We start from the raw sequence: 16,623 nt of genomic DNA on the forward strand, positions 1-16,623 counted from the left end.
TTTAATAAACAAGTAATGAATAATAAATAGCAGATTATACTTATTGCATGCTCGTTTGGAGCCGAGCTAAGAATAGGAAATGGAGATGAACACGAAAGAAGCGTATAGATATGGAGGTTTTAACTTTTAAAATATTCCCAACGAATTTATGTAAAATGTGCTTGTGTGCCTACTTTAAACCTGTCTAAGATGGGCAAGAGTTAAAATTATGTGAGAAGTTTGTTATCCTGTAAGGAGAACAGGACGTGGTTTCCTTAAGATAATGCAGGGTGTAAAGGTAAACCCTTCAAACAAGGAGGGAGGATTATTCATAAATAATTGATAATTTAATCGAGATTGGGGAATGGAGATTGTAGAATTGATGGATTAAGTCATCGAAACACGTGTTGTGCCTCTATAGGAAACTAACTTTTAGGTGCAAACCCACGCCTTCAGGTGATTAATGGAATAAGGCAACATGACATGCCAAAGATATGTCAAGGAGGGAGGACTTTCTATTAGAAACTAGCCCCTATTTAGGTGTTCGACATGCGAAAAAAAAACCCGCGTGGCCAGTTTGTAGATGAGATACGAACCCGCGACTAAACTATCAGTGTTTAATGCTTTATCCACCTGATGGGGGTGAAGAAATTGTTTTAAAATTTGTATTCGCAGAAATAAATAAGGGCATAACTCGAAATCATATCGATTTTCTGGTAAGATTCTATTATATTTCGAAGAATTGTATAATTTGAGATGTATTCAGAGAAAATAAATGTGGCAAAGCTAACATCTAGGGGCTTATTACCAGAAAGCCAATTCTCGGTAACGATCGGACAGAAATCGAAAGTAAAGTAAAACTGAGTTGACAAAATGCTATATACGTTGTCATGACGACTAATTTTACTTTCTCTTACAATTGAAAACTCTCCGCCACCCCCAAATTTGACGTTTTTACAAAGGTTTTAATATTTACCTTTCCAGAAATCTTCTCCTGACTTTGTATTCGGCTGACGTGAGAAAGAGTTTGAATTTCTGTTCAGTTTGTCAGTCCGAATTTGTCTTGAAAATATCCAACAGATGCCGGGATTTATTTCATAATCTTGCCCAAAAGTTGGTTAATCATGACGTAGAATGAATTTGGAATCACTCCAACAAGCTGATTATAAAAAAAAAACGTGTCCAAGGGTCGTAATTTGTGTATTGAAAAACGACGGATTTTATTTAATAAAATCGAATTATTGTGACATCGTCACAATGCCCGCCGCAATTTTGAACTATATTTTAAAAACCACGTCACTTCCGGTCCAGACCAGAAGTATAATCGAGATCAGATATTGAAAGCCCTAATGTTTCCTTATCTTGTCTCGATTTTCATCTAGTTAGTTCCCCATATCTGGTCTCGATTTTCATCTCGTTAATCCCCATATCTGGTCTCGATTTTCATCTCGTTAATCCCCATATCTGGTCTCGATTTTCATCTCGTTAATTCCCATATCTGGTCTCGATTTTTATCTAGTTAGTTCCCCATATCTGGTCTCGATTTTCATCTACATAACTCTGTTCTTGAGGTTATTAAAAACAGATAGATGATAGTGGAAATCCGCAAGTCTACAATTTGAAAATTGTAGCACAATAATTTTTTAAAGGTTTTAAATACTAGTGTTTGAATAAAACAGTAATGTAGTACTTACGATTGTAAACTGATTTTTGGACCGCACAAGTAGAGTAATTTTACGTTATGATTTATGAGTTTTCTCTTTAACTAGCTCTTTCACTTCGTTATTGTTTCAATCGTTTAATGTTTAGAATTGACGTCGACACTGGTCAGGCGCAAACCCTTGACCACTGAACATTGTACACGGGTTCGCAAGTGACATACGTGCTGGCGCGTGGAGTTTTCCGGGTTTTATTCCTGTATCTAAATGCCTAAACAGGAGCCAATTCCCATAGAAATTTCTCCCGCGAAATACCACCTTGGCAGATTGCCCACGTATCGTGTTGCTTTATCTCATTAATCCAATTCAATCATCTCTAACCATAAATCATGCACTTGCTCCTATTTTATATTTTGGATTGGCTTGATAGACTAAGCCAACGCAACACATGGGTTATCTATCTCACGAGGAGGGGTACATCTCACAAGGATTTTCCATAAGTAACTTGCCTATAGGTGTTAGACACTCAAAGAAAACCCTGGAAACTACACGTGACCAGGCTGTTTGTTAAGTGCGAACCCACGACCCATTCGGCTTTAAACTTTCTAAACTTTTATATAAATGAATTTAATTTAAATCTCACTTTTAACGTTTTCTAAATTAAAAATAAAAATTCTCTTATCAACACCGAGAAAAAGTCTAGAGAAAAACTGAAATTCTAGATAAGAAAATAACGTTTTAAAATTGCTTTTGTCATTTATTATTTTTTTTCTCATTTCTTCGTTAGAATCGATTAGAACTGCTGTAAAATTTGAAATATAAAATTTCAAAGGCGGATGATAATTGGAGCAAATTAGATTCTGTAATTTCTGCACTTAAAGTAAAGAAGAAAAAAGAAAGATTCGAGAGTGATTTTCTTCTATCAAAAGTTGAGTAAATATAATTAGATTTATCCGGAAAAATCCTTTCTTTCAGGAAAAAAAAACGACGATTTAATGAGGTGCAACAACAACAAAAAGAAACTTTATTCCTTTTGTTTGATTGCTAATTTATTCAAAATAATTAAATCGAAGGAGAAGAAACTTTAAAAATGACATTAAGTTTCCTGAATTAATATTACGGAATTTTTTTTTATAAATTTTGCTAATTTTATTGGCATTAGTTATTCGTCTGTTTTGATTGTAATGAATTAATGATCCACCAGCATCCGAGTGGATAAAACCACTGAACATTAGTCGCGGGTTCGGACTTCCCAGTGAGCTGGCACGCGTAGTTTTCCGGGTTTTCTTCATCTAAATAGGAACCAGATTTTCACAAAAATCCTCCAAGAGGCATTTTTTCTTAGGCAACGTGTTAGGCAAATCGCCCATGTGTTGTACTCATTGTTTCACCAATCCAATCCTACTGAATTAATGCCGAAAAAAGCCATTGTTAATTATGTATAAGTAGTGTATATATAGTTTAGGAACAGTGTTTTTTTTTTTTTAATCCGTGACGGCCAAATATATCAAGAACAAACCATTCTCGAAATGCTGCACTCTTTCCAATTTCAAGGTTATCGATCGGTTCCACACAATAAATTCTACAGGAGGGTTCGACTAATAGCAAGTTCGTGTTCTATAGAAAGAATGTTCCATTAGTTTGGGGTCTAAATTCAAGAATTGTACTGTATGTGATAGTTCAAATAAGCTTTTCTTTTATATACATTTAAAGTTAAAATCCACAGTGTTTATCGGGTTTTGGAGTGGGAATTGTGAGTCACCTTGCTAAAATATCATTAAAATGCATTGTCATCAGAATTAGGTGTGTCGTCAAAATTTGAGTGCAAGATTTGAAGATATGTTACTAAACATTTAAAAAAAACACTGAATTTTGTAATTTAAAAATCAGTTTAGCCTAAAGTTTTTTCTTTCTTTCTTCTGTTCTTATTCTCCCCTTCCTTCTCTTTCTCGTATTTCTCTTCTTCTTTCTATCTTCTTTTCTTCCTTCTATTCTTTCTCCTTTTTCTCATTTTCTTTATTTTCTTCCTTTCACCTCATTCTCTTTATTTTCATCCTTTTCCTCCTTCTCCTCCTCCTCCTTTTTCTCTCTTTTTCCTTCTTTCCTTTGTTCTCCTCTTTCTCTTCTTTTTCTCTTTCAACTTCTTTCCTTCCTTTCCTTTCTTCTCCTCTTTTCCATTCTTTCTTCCTTCTCTTTTTCTCCTTTTCTTTTTCCTTCTTTTCCTATTCTTCATTTTTCTCTTCTTTCTTCTTAACACTTACTAACATTACAAGGAACAGATAAATGTCTTAATTTCATCATAATTAAACTTGATTCACCATATTTATAAGAATATTTCGATGAAAATTTTCTATAATTTATCTTATTTTCGGTTCCAGAAACGTTTATACAAGTCTTTCGGATTATTTAATGTGGCAAAGAAATAGTGAAAAGATCAATTAAAAGAATAATTGTCTAAAAAGAACAAATTCAGTCAGTATCAGGTATTGTACATTTTAATTTTTAATAATATTTCTTTTAAATACATATTTATCTTATAATTAGCAATTAAGGCATATTAATCCTCAAGTACTGTACAAGGTCCTCAGTATGTGGTTTCGATTTTCGATAAAAAAAATTTACTTCAAAATTCAGCCGTTAGGGAGAAATTTGGCGCTGATGTTCCCTTGACGTATATATTAAGTTCGTTTTCTAACAAATTCCGGATATAAAAGAAGTCTCTTATACCCAAAATTCTTTAGAAAACGTATTGTATCTAATATATATTAAGCAGAGAGCAGCGCCCAATTCTCCCTACCGGCTGAATTTTGAAGTAAAACGTGGAACTTATATTGTTTACAGACAGACTTCTTTAACGACCTTTCAGAATGATAAAAAATTCGGAAATACTTTCGAATATTAACAATAAACAAATTAAAATGCAAATTAGAAATTCGACAAGTTGATAATTCAAATATTTCTTGATTTTTATGGAGATTTGCATATTTATGTCTTGATTTATCGTCATAATTATTAATTAAACAAGTACAAATAGTAATATTCGATAATGCATAAATTTCTAAAATATTTACATCGAACTGAATTAATTTTTAATTAATGTAAATTTAATTAAATTTTAATTAATTTCAATTTTAAAATTAATCCGTAAATTCACATAAAATGTTCAATTTAAACGCATTAAAATGCAAGTAAAAACCGCTTAATTCTCTAAATAAAACTTACAATTCTTACTTAAATGGTTATATAATTTAATACACTGTATATATGAACCTTCTATGACGGACACCTCTTAATGACGGACACCACTAAATGGTGGCTATTTTTTCGATTATTTTTTTTGTTTTTGAAGAAATATGCGCACAAAATAACCTCCAAACAAAGGCCACCTCCGAACAATGGACATTATTTAAGTAATGTCTTCTTCTCGACATTCAAAAATCCAAAGATTAATTAACCTTTTCACTTCCTTTTCATCATGTCATATGATGTACCCCTTTAAAGAAATTTTCGGGGGGAAAAATAAGAAAATATGGAACATCTGCATTTATTTTGTTTTTATTTTTGAATCTTTCCGCCTTAAGAGGGTCTTCTTAGTGCCTTTTTAAGCATACCATCGTGGGATTTGATTGATGAGATAAGGCAACGCCTGCACAAAAAGGATGCTTCTCGAGAAGATTTTCAGTGGGTGAACTGACTCCTATTTAAATGTTAGACAGATGAATCTGGCCCAACCAATGTTGGGACCCATCAAGAGGATAAACCACAGAATATAGTTGGTTGCTGGTTCCCTTCTGACCAAAGTATCCTAGCCGGCCTTTTGGTCAGGAGAGAATCCACAATCGTGTTATCCTCTTGGCCAGTGATGCGTTATCTTATGAGCATAAAGGGCAATTGCCTCAAACCAATCTTTTATAAAATCATTACTGTAGTATGAATATCGAAATTTAAACTTGACGCCATATATGGGAATCCTAAATTGTCGATTTGGCGCATAACTTAACCCTCCAGATAGCGAGGAAACCGTAGCATTCCTCCAAAAATTATTCTCCCGAAAAAAAATCTCTGAAGCCAACCCTGTACAGTACGTGAGGCCATCCAATTTAAAATTTGCCCAGGTCCCAAGAAGCTATAACGCGCCACTACTCTTAGCCAATGATGGTTTCCATTATGAATTAAAGTATATCTACAATGAAGAAAGCCGCGTGATGAGGAACAAAGACCGAAATACCAGGAAAGACCATCCAAAAAAAAAAAAACAAAACTTCCTGACATTTGACCCGGCTCACAAAATTGATGGTGAATTTTTCTGCGGTTTTCTTCACACGTCTAACAAGAGGTGCTAAATCCTCCCAGGAGGAATTAGCACTCCTTGTTAGATGGCACTTTGAAAATTAATTATGTGAATTATCAGGATATAAATCAAGAAAGAATAAGGAATCAAAGAATTTATATGGTGCATTAAGATAAATTGAGGTGATGCACGAGGGAAGAATTGCCATTACGGACAGCTGTTGCAGGAAATTTATAAAAGTCGATCCTTAATACTTCAACATGGAAGAATTATCAATTTCATTTCTTGGAGATCAAAAATTCTTAAAATATCGAAAACTTTAATAATTAATTTACATAGAATTTATGGAATTATAATTATTTACCAACGAAACAAATTAAAATACTAATTTACAGGAATGTTTTCAGTTTCATGTGTAAAATAAATATTGATGAGTACCCACCAGACCGAATGGATAAATTATTCAACACTGGTCGTGGGTTCGCTTCTCTCAACGGTTGGTTTATCGGATCTTCAAGCTGGGTACTTCAAATTTATAAGTTATTCTCATGTTTTTGGCATTAAAATGTAATTTTCCAATTAACAGGCAATAGCTTTAACTAGATTTATACAACTTGTATAGAGATTTATACAGCTTGTACAGAGATTTATACAACTTGTATAGAGAGACGTTGATGTATTAAACTTCTGTAAATTCTGATGTTTCCGCCTCTCACAAATTGAATTCCGAAATTCATACTCCCCTCTCGAAGAATATACAAATATTTGCACTTTCCCAACACAACTTTAGCATTAGAAACGATGATAAATAAATAAATGTGTAAATTTATTGAAATCCTCCATGACTTTTATTTATCAATATTAACTCTCGCCATTCGTTTACTTAAAGCTGTATTAATTAAAATTTGATTTTAAAAGAGTCTGTCATTATCTTTCTCGGTGTGCTTCGGGAATAAGTACGAATATCTACTACTAATTGGTCGAAGGTGAATGATATAATATCGGTAGAACGAAATATTCCAAGTTTAATTTCTCTTCGTGACATTCCTTAGAGAATCTCGACGGTTAATTGGGGAGAACCGTGTTTAATTCACTTCGGACGTGATCCATAATCCTTACTAAGTACAGAACAAAGTAAAGAATGAATGAACTACAGAATAAAGTAAATAATAAATTACAGAACAAGTAACGAATACTATAAAATAAAGTACAGATTAAAGTAAAGAATCAAAACTACTTTGTACTTCATCTTTTACTGTAGCCTTTATTCTTTATTGTGTACAGCAAAATAAAGTACTGTCTGTTCTGTGCTGTGTGTCTGTTCTGTGTGTCTATTCTATTCTGTCTTCTATAGCACAGAATAGATAGTACTTTATCCTTCATTACTATTCCTACAGTACTATATCCTTCATTACTATATCCTTCATTACTATTCCTACAGTACTATATCCTTCATTACTATATCTTTCATTACTGTATCCTTCATTACTATATCCTTCATTATTATTCCTACAGTACTATATCCTTTATTATTATATCCTTCATTACTATTCCTACAGTACTATATCCTTCATTACTATATCTTTCATTACTGTATCCTTCATTACTATATCCTTCATTACTGTATCCTTTATTATTATATCCTTCATTACTATTCCTACAGTACTATATCCTTCATTTTTTATTGTGTACAATAGAGTACAGAATAAAGTATTATTATTATTATTAAGATCGATTATCGTTTCATATCAATTTAAATATCGTCAAGGAAATTAACTGATTTCGCTAGAGGAAAGTTTTTCTAGGATCTTCTCCACACTTTTTAATTATTCGAGTCTGTTGGATTTCTTCTTCTTGGAAATTTTAAACGAGGAACTTACGAGAAACATCGTTAAATATCGATTAAAATGGAGAAATTCACATTTAGTTATCGTTTGCCTTCCAGCGGATTACTACAGCGTGTTAAAGAAATTCCTGAATTCGTGTCGATTTTAAACTTCTCCTTTAAGAAATTAATGTAAAAAGAAATTTTGAAGACGGTACATGGAATAATTAATTTTGAAATATCATTAATTATTGATGAAGTATAGAATAAAAATAAATGTAATTAGGTTGACAAATTACACTTAGACGTTTTCATTAATGTGGTTAAATTTTTTTTTAAGTTTTATTTTTACAGAAAAAAAGAGGGGGGAGAAATTTATGAAATTTCCATTAATCAAAAATGCTATTTAAAAGGGAAATTAAATATTGATTTTATGATTTATTTAAATAGAAAGTTTATTTTCTTCTTTTATAATTAAAACGTTTGGTGTGATTACGTATTTTAGAGCCATATTACTCGTATTAGATCGTTAGTTAAAGATGATTCTTTTTAATATTTGTTTATATTCTATTTGATATTTCATTTAGAACCGTTCATGGAATAAGACAATGCAACACGTGGGCAATGTGCCAAGGAATGGTGCTTTTCTGAGTAGATTTCTACGGAAAACTGGTCCTTTGTTGTGTCTCTGATTAGATTTTTACAGAAAACTAGCCCCTACTGAATTGTTTACTATGTGAAATTAATTTTTATTTGTGCCTTTTGAGTAGGTTTCTACGGAAAATTGGCACCTGATGGTTCCTTCAGAGTGGATTTCTATAGGAAAATGGCCCCTAGTGGTGTCTCCCGAATAGATTTCTATGGGAAGTTTACCATCAATGGTGAGTGTCGGGTAGATTTTTGTGAGAAACTTGCCCCTATTTAGGTATTATAAACGTGAAGAAACCCCAGAACTCCACGTTAGTGAGGCGTGAACCCTCGTAAAATTATCAGTGTTCAATTCTTTTATCCACTCGATCATTGGTAGGTTCTATTGAATTTTCTTCTCTCACGTATAATTCATATAGGCCTATAGATTTTACTCCTCTTCAAGTTATCCGCAACAACACACAGTATAAACATATTAAATTTGCATAAGTTAACCGTAGAGAACACAATTACAACAATAATATTATTATAGAAGCTTATAATATATTAATATCATAGAACTGGGACAATAAATTTCCTTTAATTAATCCAAATATTTGGAACAATGTAATAAATTTTGTCAGCTATGACGTTTATCGAATTATATTTCATATTGTAATTATCCTATGTTATATATCGAGCGATTTAATAAGAATAATGGCTTTCATTTCTATTTTTAACGGAAAAAAATACACGAAAATTAAATTTAAAACATTAAAAAAGGGGGGAAAATGGCTGATGATACGGACTTACGTTTCCACGTTTGACAAGAACATGGATTTTTAATTTTAATAAAGGAAAGAAAAGTAGAATGTTTCACGTGGCTAACTCGTTGGTCGGGTGAGAACCCACGACTAGAAATGATTTATTAATCTTAATATTTATTACAGTTTTTTTTTCATTCATCTCTTTTTCTGTTATATATCACGTGTCTTTTGTTACTGTAAAGAAAACACTACTCGATAGCGGGCGCTGAAATCTTCCTGTAAACACTAGGTTATATTCGTGGCAGCACGCGAGATTCAATCAGTTTGTTGAGTACCTGTTGGCTGTGTTCGGAATTCAACACCCCTACGTAGAGAGATTTTCTACGTCGTGTCCGATTTACACAGGTTATTTTAACTTTCGTCACTCCTATTTGTGTTGGTAAGTATCTTTATTTATTAAAAATATCTCTCTGCTAATCTTCCATTGAAGAGAGAACCCTTGTTAATATTTAATTTAAATTCCTTTTTTTTTCCTTTTGTCGTACGTCATTGTGTCAGTTTGCTAATATAATATTATAATAGCCGTGTAATTTTATTCGTTAATAATTAACAGTTGTGAATAATGACGTTACTTTCCTCTTTGACAGTTTTATATTATAACAGAGGTTTGTATAGTTGATACACAACTGTAAGTGTTAATACATAAAATTACACTCGAACCTTTAAAAACTGCCACCTCTAAACGACGGACATTTCCATGTTTTTTTTTCATCAGTGGCCGTCCTTCGGAGGTTTTGCCTGTATTATCTACAGAATTATTATTATTTATTTCTATTAAATACACTCCAGCTCTACAGTTTTTTTTTACCTTATTTATTTCCTCGTGTTTTAATGTCCTGTACGTTTGTACCGCATGTTTTTATGATTTTTAATGATTAATAAAATAATCGTAAAATGTTTTAATATCTTTAAAGTAAACATTAATTAAAAATTTAACTTTTATGATAGTAAATTAAAGGCTTAAAATGAGAAAAAAAATCTTAAATATTGATTTGCAAATGAAAATGGATATTTTTCGTTGAAGCAATTTTTTTTTTTAATTTTGTAAAATGGGAAAACAGAATTGTTTCCACGAAAAATTGTTGTCTTTTAAACTGTTTTAAATATTTTTAATGTTTTTTTTTTTACGTCTTAAAAATAAATTGAGATAATTAATGCAAATATTTTACTTCATTCCGCTTTTTCTCTGAATCGATAAATCGGTGTTAAATTTAAGAACATCCGGTAATTATATAAGTTATTTTTTTTTAATTTTTAATGTAAATCTTTGTTGAAAAAATATAAAATTTTTATATGAACGGTTAACATATTAGTTTATGCGATGTGTTCTGAAAACATTTTAATATGATCAATACATGTATAAAACAGAAAATCATAACGTTACAGTATAAATCCGCGATTATTATTCTTCATAATTCCATAATTTCATAGACTTCTTTCTCTTCTTCCTCCTCCTCCTGTTTTTTTTTTTTTTTTTTTTTCTTCTTCTTCTCTTTCTCCATTTTCTCTCTTTTTTTCTTCTTTTTCGTTTTTTCCTTCTTTTTTCCTTTTCTTTTTTTTATTTTTCTTCTAACTTTTCTTCTCTTTTTTCTTCTTTCTCCTCCTTGTCTTCCTCCTGTTTCCTCTTCTTCTTCTATCTCCTCTTCTTCTTCCTCCTTTTCTTCTTCTATCTGCTCTTTTTCTTTTATCTCTTCTTTTTCTTTCTCCTTTTCTTCTTCTATCTGCTCTTTTTCTTCCTTTTTTTCTTCTTTTATCTCCTCTTTTTCTTCCTCCTCTTCTTTTATCTCCTCTTTTTCTTCCTCCTCTTCTTCTTGTCTCTCCTCTTTTTCTTCTATCTCCTCTTTACCTTCCTCTTTTTCTTCTTTCTCTTCCTCTTCTTTTTTCTATAAAAGGCATCTACAAGCCATAACAGTATGTAATACGATAATGAATCGAGAATACGACCGTCTTACCTTCTCCTATAAGATTATTCTATCCTAACCATTCAAAATGTGACCATTTGACATCACAAAGACTACTTACAATTTACTGATAATTCATCCAAAAAATTTTTATTACTCTAATTTTTCAAAAAGTGTATCGTCCTGAGTATAATTATTCATTCTGTTTTCCTATTGGTACAGTAGGTCAGTCAGCACCCCTAATACTCAATATTTAATTAAAATCAATTACATTTAACTAATACAAGACTAATAATGAAATGTCATTAATATATTTATACCAATAAATAATGATAATAGAGGTTGAGGATATATGGTACTCATCCCACTGTCTCGCGAGTGCCTGGAAAAAGAGGCCTTTTTATTACCCAAAAGAGAAAAAAATCCTATTAAAATTTTATTTTTCTTTTTCCATAAATCAATTCCACTTAATTATAATTAAATTTTTGTAATTAAAATTAATTACAATTTTAAATTTATTTTAATAAATAAGAAATTATATCTGTTTACTGGTCTGCATCTCTCTTTTTTCTCTCTCTCTCTCTCTTTTTCCTTCTAAGGAATCGAGTGTAATATTTCATAAAAACAAAAAATAAAGTAAGCAGAATGTCGGGCGCCATAGGTTAAAGGTTAAATTGCCCATTAGATATCATTTAATATATATATATATTATTTCATTTAATGACTGTCGATTTGGTTTATTTTCACTGCCTTAATTAGTGAATAGCTGTTAGTTAATGAACGTCTTCGGTATTTTAATTAATTTGATTTTAAGTGGCATGAGGTATAATTTTGCATAAATTTAATTAGATTTTACATTCGTTACACTGAATAAATATATAACAGATGTTGTACATCTGTACTTTGCAGCTAACGAAAAAAAATCATGTAGTTGCACTTGGTTTTTTTAGTTGATATCATTATTATTTTGTGTGTGTGTGTGTGTGTGTGTGTGTGTGTGTGCAGAGGGGAATTAATGTCAACTCAATTAAATGTATGAAATTTTCGTTGTAATTTCTTAGATTTATAAAATCGCCAAATCGAATAAGTCGTGGGTTCGGATCCCACCAACTGACTGGCCAGCTTCCTCTCGGAGAGCATCCCCCAAAACTGACTGGCCAGCTTCCTCTCGGGGAACATCCCCAAAACAGATTGACAACATGTTGTTTTGCCGAATTCTATAGTAAAAATAGAATAGATCGTGAGTTCGCATCCCACAAATGAAATACCCTAAAGTTTATTGGGTTATCTTGATGTGTCTCTAACACATAAATAGTAACCAATTTTTTCTCAGGGGGCATCCCCCATAACAGTGTTGCATTACCAAATTCTAGAGTAAAAATAGGATATATCGTGGGTTCGTATCCCACCAACGGGGACCTGGAATTTTATAGGTTATCTTGACGCGTTTCTAACACCCAAATATGGGCCAGCTTCCTATAGTTTTCGTGGGAGCATCTCCCAAAGTTCTTCCACGTGTTGCATTGCGGAATTCTAAAGTAAATATAGAAATTTTTACAGTACTCTAGAATTCGTGACATTTTCAAATTTTATATATTAGAATTGCGTATTTTTTTTAAGCATCGATAATTTTGAATCGTTCTATATATTATTCAGATGTGTCCGTGACCCACTTGGCAAGTGTCTACCAGTCGATGATGTTCCTCCACATTGAATATAGATAGAAAAAAAAAAAAAAGGTATTGATTGGAATAGAATTGTCGTGAGGCCAACCTTTCGATTCTTTAAATAAAATGAAATATTCGTGAAGATTTTAATAATGCATTTACCTACCATTTTAAATGGCTAACTATTGATTATTTTAAAGATTTATCACTGCAAAGAATGATCTAAATGGAAAATTGGTGCTGTTACACACGAAATTGGATCGAATAATCTCATCAACAGCTGTACTTTTCCCTAGAATTTGACTGAAATTTAAATTCAAAATATAGAAAGAGAGAATTTCTGAAATGCAAAATTAAATATGGTACGGGGGGTAAACATTCACACCTGTATGTACCACTAGCGATTTGCATGAAGAATAAACTTTATTATACAGTAAAACCTGTGTAAATTGGAATAGCACAGTGCCATGTATTTTTTCCGTTTAGACAGGTTGCCGTTTTGTACAGGTTTTATTGTGTATAATTGCGTTAGTCACATTTAAATCTTTCACCACTGGTACATGGTCACGGGTTCGCGCCTCACTAATCGGCTGGACACGTGAAGTTTTATGGTTATTCTTCGCGTGTCTAACACCTAAAAAGGGGCTAATTAACTCAATCCACACTTAAATCCTGTACTTTCTTCTTAATTTATATACAAAAGTAAATGGGTCCGGCCCGCTGGTTACGCTATTGTATGTGTTTGATATTATTCTTATTCTGTTCGTCTGTCTGTCCTGTTTGATCGGACGTTTCGATCAAAATATCCAGTTGCCATAGTAATGGTAATTTCAAATCAATAATCCATAACTTAACATGCATAAAGTGTTCTAAAAATATATTTATCTGTTTGAATCTACACGAATATGTTTGTCTGTCTGTCTTCAATAAATGTCTCTTTCAAATTTATTTATGTAATTTATATTTATATTCGAATATATTAAGTAGTAACTTTTATACTTAATATACTAATACAACAAAACTTGTCTAGAACGGAACCTGTCTAAACGGTAAAAATTCTTCTGAAAGGAGAGATTTCCTACGTTAAAAACAAACCTGTTTAAAACGGAAACGTACCAAACCGGAAAAAAATTCGGTATACTGAGATTCCGGCGTACACAGGTTTTAATGTGTAATAATATCAGATTCCCTTCTGACACGATTGTTTTCCTTAACGTAATTCTGAATTTATGTTTTCTCTGTTGTGTTTGACGTTTTTGAAACTTGAATCTTCTCTTTTTTTTCCTGTTTTGATGCCCATTTGATGTGTTCTTTCTTAACTAAATTGACTGGAAAATGTAAAGGAAAAGAAGGAAATTTATGAGGATATAAGTAATTTATACTTAATTAATAACGATAAGGATGAAAAAATTTGGCAAAGGAATAATTTTAATTATGTACTCGTAGTTCTACGTAGTGTTTCCGTAACAGATAATTATTTAATTTCAGTTATACAGAATTCGCAACGTCTTATTATTTTCTTTCTTTATTTGTTTCTCTGCATAAACGATTTGTTTCTATAAGAAAACTATTTGTTTCTGTAGGAAAACCATTTGTTTGTCTGCAAAGATCACTTGTTTTTATAGGATGCCATTTGTTTCTCTGCGATTTTTTTTTCTGTAGGTGCCACTTGTTTCTCTGCAAAGATCGCTTGTTTCAGTAGGGAAACCATTTGTTTTTCTGCAAGATGGCTGAAAAAGGAGCGATGAAACACCTAGCAACCCTATAAACATAACTAATTGTATAATATAATCCGTATATGCTTATGTAAATACACTACTGTAAAACCTGTGTAAACCGGAATCGTACGCTAACGAATATTTCTTCCGGATTGGAAGTTTTCCTTTTTGAACAGGTTTTTTAACATCAATAAAACCATTCAGTTTCGAAGACTTTTTTCTTTTTGTGGCCGTTTTATTCGAGTTACGTTTTGTACAGGTTTTACTGTGCATACGGAGGATTGCCCTTCGACCATCCTCCACCTCAATATTCATAAATAATAATTATCATTGATGCGAATAATCATTTTTACTCACACACAAACTTCACTTAGTGTTTTCTATACGAAAAAATTAATTAGGCAATTTCTCTTCTAGATCTATAAATTGAGGGGCCATTTTTCTATTTAAATATCAAGTTGTATTTTTTTTTTCTATCCTGAAGAGAATTAATTGATTTTCGATATTCTTAAAAATATTCCATTCACGATTCACCTGGAGTTTTTCTTTCTTTTTTTTTGGCATTGAGCCTCGAATAGTTTGATTGATGATCCAAATGATACAAAAAGAAGAATAAAGGAAGGAAATTTTTCATAATTTTCTACAGAAACAATCGACTTCTCTACTATAACTTGTTGATAAAACTGAATAGAACAATACAGCACCTTGAATTTTACAGTAAAACCTGTGTAAAGCGGACTTTCACGTTTCCGAATATATTTCTTCCCGTTTTAAACAGGTGTTTTTAAAACAGAGAAAATCGATACCTTTCGTAGAATTCTTCCTGTTTAGGCAGGTTTCTGTTTAATTAAGGTTCCGTTTTGAACAGGTTTTAATGTATGCATATTATATTACTTTCTGTGATTAATTAGGGCCTTAGTGAGATTGTTTAATTGATTACAATTTGAGTGCTGCAAATGTTAATTTCTGTACTTAGTTTTTCTTATATATATATGTCTGGTTGTCTGTCCGTTCTCTATACACTTTTAAACCGTTTGGTCGATTTGCATCAAGTTTTTCATAGCTCCTCTTAGGATCCTGTGAAAAATTTAGGCCACCATAAAACCAGGATTCTTTCACCTAAAACGGAAAGAATAAGCATTGCTGTTTATTCTTTCTGCTGTGAAGTATCTTACAACAATAAAAAAAAAACTGCCTTAAAGCGTAAGCATCATATCATACCCCCATTTATAATTAATAAATAAACTGAAAAAATGATTTAAAATTGCAGCTTGGCAAATGCTTATAACAAAGTACGGTATTGAGATTGTTATTTATGAAACTTTTCAATATTTTTAAGAAGTAATATATTTTGAAGTGAGAATGGCTCTAAATTTAAAAAGTCGTGTATATATTGTTGTGGCATCGTGTCACAATGCCAGACCGCAATTTTTAATTGTCTTTTAATTAATTTAAAAAGTCATATGATGACTTTTCTGAACTGTTCTGGCTGAAAGTTTATATATCATAATCGAGACCAAATATGGAATCAGGCTTGCAATTCCTAACTTTTCCATATCTGGTCTCGATTTTCATCAATTTGGCTCACCGTATCTGCTCTCAATTTTCGTTTATTTAGTTTTCCATATCTGGTCTCGATTTTCATCAATTTGGCTCTCTATATTTGCTTTGAACATTCATTAATTTAGTTTCACATATCTGGTCTCGATTTTCACCAATTTAGCTTTCTGTATCTGCTCTCAATTTTTATTGATTTTGGTCTCGATTTTCATCAATTTGGCTCACCGTATCTGCTCTCAATTTTCGTTTATTTAGTTTTCCATATCTGGTCTCGATTTATATCAATTTGGCTCTTCGTATCTGCTCCCAATCTTTATTAATTTTGGTCTCAATTTTCATATTTGCTTTCAGCATTCATTAATTTAGTTTCACATATCTGGTCTCGATTTTCATCAATTTGGCTCACCGTATCTGCTCTCAATTTTCGTTTATTTAGTTTTCCATATCTGGTCTCGATTTATATCAATTTGGCTCTTCGTATCTGCTCCCAATCTTTATTAATTTTGGTCTCAATTTTCATATTTGCTTTCAGCATTCATTAATTTAGTTTCACATATCTGGTCTCGATTT

At 31.8% G+C, this 16,623-nt stretch overlaps 1 protein-coding gene across 4 annotated transcripts in view; it reads left to right on the plus strand.

Moving 5' to 3' along the window:
- The window catches only part of LOC111620969 (alpha-1,3-mannosyl-glycoprotein 4-beta-N-acetylglucosaminyltransferase B-like), a 171,390-nt gene that overhangs the window by 89,510 nt on the left and 65,257 nt on the right, over positions 1-16,623 (plus strand). For 3 of the 4 annotated variants that reach the window (XM_023364044.1, XM_023363333.1, XM_023364705.1), the window contains one exon: positions 4,016-4,120. The gene's annotated coding sequence lies outside the window, so the exon portion shown is untranslated. Of the gene's footprint in view, positions 1-4,015; positions 4,121-9,461; positions 9,587-16,623 lie in introns of those variants that run through there. The other variant, XM_023365354.1, reaches the window with a different exon arrangement.

Source organism: Centruroides sculpturatus, unplaced genomic scaffold (genome assembly GCF_000671375.1).
Source record: "Centruroides sculpturatus isolate CEXI.00-Female unplaced genomic scaffold, Cexi_2.0 scaffold146, whole genome shotgun sequence".
Lineage (NCBI taxonomy): Eukaryota > Metazoa > Arthropoda > Arachnida > Scorpiones > Buthidae > Centruroides > Centruroides sculpturatus.